The 4,307-nt window shown below is 40.3% G+C and overlaps 1 long non-coding RNA gene across 1 annotated transcript in view; it reads right to left on the bottom strand.

The window, feature by feature from the left end:
* The window catches only part of LOC102254823, a 15,256-nt gene extending 11,152 nt beyond the window's left edge, over positions 1-4,104 (bottom strand). The window contains exon 1 of the long non-coding RNA XR_314281.2: positions 3,077-4,104. This is a non-coding gene — a long non-coding RNA (uncharacterized LOC102254823). The remainder of the gene's footprint in view (positions 1-3,076) is intronic.
* Between the last annotated feature and the right edge of the window lie 203 nt (positions 4,105-4,307).

The raw sequence follows: 4,307 nt of genomic DNA, 5'->3' as shown, positions 1-4,307 counted from the left end.
GAATGTAAACTCCATGCTGGAAAAGAGATGTTCATATTGTTCCCCTTAACCCCCAGGGAATGTCATAGGTACTAAACAATTGCTTGTACAAGGCATGAAGTTAAAGCTAGGAAGGAAAAATACAGGATGATACCCAAATAGGGGAAGTTGGCTAACGCTCCGTCTAAAGTAGCTCGTACATATCCCCCACAATCTCTTCCTGAGCTCAGACTGCAGCTTAGTACTTTGTCATCTTGGTCTGGATCTGAGTTAACAATCATTCCTGCCCCTTTTATCTATCCTACCTGCTCCCTAGCTATCTCCACTTTGTACCTCTAGAAACCCTGGTTTTCAGGTTCCCTTAAGGTCCCAGTCACTTGCTTAGAGTAGACAGTTCTCACATTGTTATAGGGCAGTGATGGCGAACCTTTTGAGCTCGGCGTGTCAGCATTTTGAAAAACCCTAACTTAACTCTGGTGCCGTGTCACATATAGAAATTTTTTGATATTTGCAACCATAGTAAAACAAAGACTTATATTTTTGATATTTATTTTATATATTTAAATGCCATTTAACAAAGAAAAATCAACCAAAAAAATGAGTTCGCGTGTCACCTCTGACACGCGTGTCATAGGTTCGCCATCACTGTTATAGGATCACCTACTGCTGGATAATTCTGCCTTTGTTCATCCAGATCCACTCTCCAACCTTCTCCAGGGCTGACCTTGAAGGACAGCATCACCTGGGCTCACGTGCCCTTAGTCTTCCTCTTGGGTTCAGCCACTGGGAGGTACCACAGGAGATGAGAGAGAGAGAGAGAGAGAGAGAGAGAGAGAGAGAGAGAGAGAGAGAAAGGAGGGCTGTATGCCTCTAAGTTGCTGTTGGCCCTCCCTCCCCTTCAACTATTCCTCTCACTGAGCACTGGTTACATCTCTTTGCCCCTTCAGGCCTAGGGTTGATAATGGCTTCTTCTTCTTTTTTTAAAAGGATATTTAAAAAATATTTATTTTTCCATTGATTTTTAGAGAGAGTGGAAGAGAGAGGGAAAGACAGAAATATCAATGTGAGAGAAACAAAGATTGCTGAGAACCTCACGCCATTGGAAGTTCCGTGTGCCTGCTATCTAAAAGGCGCATGTGTAAATCTTTTTGCATTTAGTAGATGCTGTGGGCTTGATTTCTTGTTCCTTTCACCACTGAACATCCTGTGAATGGCAGTGTCTCCCACTCACTTAGCTTATTGTCAAGTCCATCATTCTGACTCTGAATCGTGGGTCCTTGCTGGGCTCTGCTAACAGCTTCCATCAGTTTAATGTCATATAGTTTAGACCAGTGATGGCGAGCCTATGACACGCGTGTCAGAGGTGACATGCGAACTCATTTTTTTGGTTGATTTTTCTTTGTTAAATGGCATTTAAATATATAAAATAAATATCAAAAATATAAATCTTTGTTTTCCTATGGTTGCAAATATCAAAAAATTTCTATATGTGACACGGCACCAGAGTTAAGTTAGGGTTTTTCAAAATGCTGACACGCCGAGCTCAAAAGGTTCGCCATCACTGCTCTAACCATGGAGCCAAACCGGCTAGGGTGCTAATGGCTTTCCAGCAGATGCTAGCTTTGGGGTATTTCACTATCCCTTGTTGGTATCCCTCACCCCTGACTACAACTTTGTATGCTGTCCACTCATTAACTCTCCAGCTACACATTTTGAGCTAGCCATCTGTGTACTAGTACTCTGATGCTGATCTTGGCTGATACAAAAGCAAAAAGGCAGATTGTATCATTAAAAAAAAATTAAGATATAAGTCACAAAATTCACTCTTTTAAAGTGCAGGATTCAGTGGTTCTTCATAAAGTTGAGCGACTTGTATCGTTTTTCATTTAATATGTAATTAAGTGTTTTCCAAGTTACCAGTTGTCTGAGTACTCAATGGTAAGTTATACAATGTTGCTCAAGTTGAGTTACATGCCTAACAAGAGTCTTGTTGTGTTTGATCCCAAACCTGCTTATGACAACTAATATGCCAGAATATAATTTAATTAAAATTTACATAAACCGATGAAACCTAAGCGTGAAAATAAAATCTCTGTGCAATATCAGTTGATTGCTTTGGAAACATTAGCTAAAGACCAGCTGAAAATTACTATCAAACCAAATGTGGGTGAGATGATTACAAAGGATTTTAAAATATATATTTTTATTGATTTCAGAGAGGAAGGGAGAGGGAGAGAGAGAGAGAAACATCAGTGATGAGAGAGAATCATTGATTGGCTGCCTCCTGCACACCTCACACTGGGGATGGAGCCCACAGCCCACAACCCAGGGATGTGTCCTGAACCGGGAATTGAACTGTGACCTCCTGGTTCACAGGTCAACGCTAAACCACTGAGCCACACCGGCTGGGCTTTTTTTTTTTTTTTTTAATAAGGAGCCTCTACTTATATTGCTTTGCAAGAAACTTTAAGTCCTCAGTTAACCTTAAAGAAACAACGTGGAAAGCATTGAAAATACATCATGGATATGACAGGTAGGAAAGAGCTCAAGAACTCTAATCAGCACTCTTGCTCCAAGAAAAGGTTTGGCCTCACATAGGAAATTTGGCAACTTGGTTTTCCTAATAGGTTTTAAGTGAATATGAAATGTTAAGATGTGTATATGTAATACACATAATTATTTTAAAAATAATTCACTGCTTTAATATACCTTTTAACCTAACTGACCTTTTTTGGGCTGGATCCTGTTTGCTTGGGAAGAGATAAATCCTTATTCACTAATCCCTTTATTTTCACAGGAGGGCAGGTAGGGGAGAATTTGTCTTGGTTCTTCCAGAAGACTTACGTAATTGGAGAATTTGGGTCTGCCTGTCCTCAGAGAGAGAGTGCAGTCTTCTCTAATCAGACATGGTTAAAGTTGCTAGACCTCTGCAAGGGGGAGGTTGGAGTTTTGGGGGAGCTACTTTTAATTCGGGGGATATGAAAAAGCCTATTGGTCATCATCCAAGCCCCATTCTTCAGTTCAGCTTTATGGGTAATAGAAGTTGATATTCTCATCTTTTCATTGGTTCCAAACTTGTAAGAAAGATGGTACTTACTGTCCCTGTGGATAAGATGGTCTCTATGTACTGTCACAATCCAAACGCATTATTTTCCCTTTGATTTTAGTCCGCGATTCTGTTCATTCAAACAAAAGAGTTGTCTCTGGTTTGCAGGCGGTAGTCTAGCCTTGTACGAAGTCCAATCTGTATCTCAAGCTAGACAAAGAAAACACACACACACACACACACACACACACACACTATGGCTCCTGAGGAATACTGGAATACTGATATCAGGAAGTATTTACTGAGAAGGGAAGAGGAACCCAAACATTGCTCCTGCCAATCCTTCTCTCCCCTCCCCCACCACATCCTGAGAATCTTACTTGTCCTGATTTCTGGAACAGGTAAACATGGCAAACTTAAGATCACAGTCTGTGTGGCTAAATGAGACCTAGCAAACATTGAAGGGAATCATCTACTAGTTCTTTAGTGGGTCATAAAATCAATGTAGTAGGTCCTGACCAGTATTTAAAAAGAAGTAAAAATAATAAAGTTGAAACTATTAGCCTGCAATGGGTGTATAGAAGTCGAAACAAAAATGTACATTTTAAGAATATATGGTTTATTGTATGTCAAGCATACCTCAATAAAGCAGTAAAAACACCTAAAAAGGCTCTCTTAAAATAAAGATGAAGTAGAAAAAAACGTTAGCATGCATTGCATAAAATAAGGGTAATATTTCAGGAAGCTTCTTTTTCAGAGGTGTGTGTATCTGGGCACATGTGTGTATACATTTTGGGTTGAGAATTGGAATGTATTTCTTCTTATGGGGGGAGCGCAGTCACAAAAGCTTGCAGAGAATATTATTTAGCTTTAAGAAAGGAAATCCTGCCATTTCAAACACCATGGTTAGATCTTGAGGGCATTATGCTAAGTGAAATAAGTCAAGCAGAAAAAGACAAATACTGTATGATCTCACTTGCATATGGTCTCTTAAAAAAGCATAACTCACCCCGCTGGCATGGCTCAGTGGTTGAGTGTCTACCTATGAACCAGGAGGTCACGGTTCAACTCCCGGTCAGAGCACATGCCCGGGTTGTGGGCTTGATCAAGCCCACCAATGATTCTCTCTCATCATTGATGTTTCTATCTCTCTCTCCCTCTCCTTTCCTCTGTGAAATCAATAAAAATATATTTTAAAAAAAGCAGCCTTAGCCAGTTTGGCTCAGTGGATAGAGCATTGGTCTGTGGACTGAACGGTCCCAGGTTCGATTCCGGTCAAGGG

This window comes from Myotis brandtii, unplaced genomic scaffold (genome assembly GCF_000412655.1).
Source record: "Myotis brandtii unplaced genomic scaffold, ASM41265v1 scaffold561, whole genome shotgun sequence".
Taxonomy (NCBI): Eukaryota; Metazoa; Chordata; class Mammalia; order Chiroptera; family Vespertilionidae; genus Myotis; species Myotis brandtii.
The sequence above is the reverse complement of the archived record's forward strand: the minus strand, read 5'-3'. Positions and strand labels throughout refer to the sequence as shown.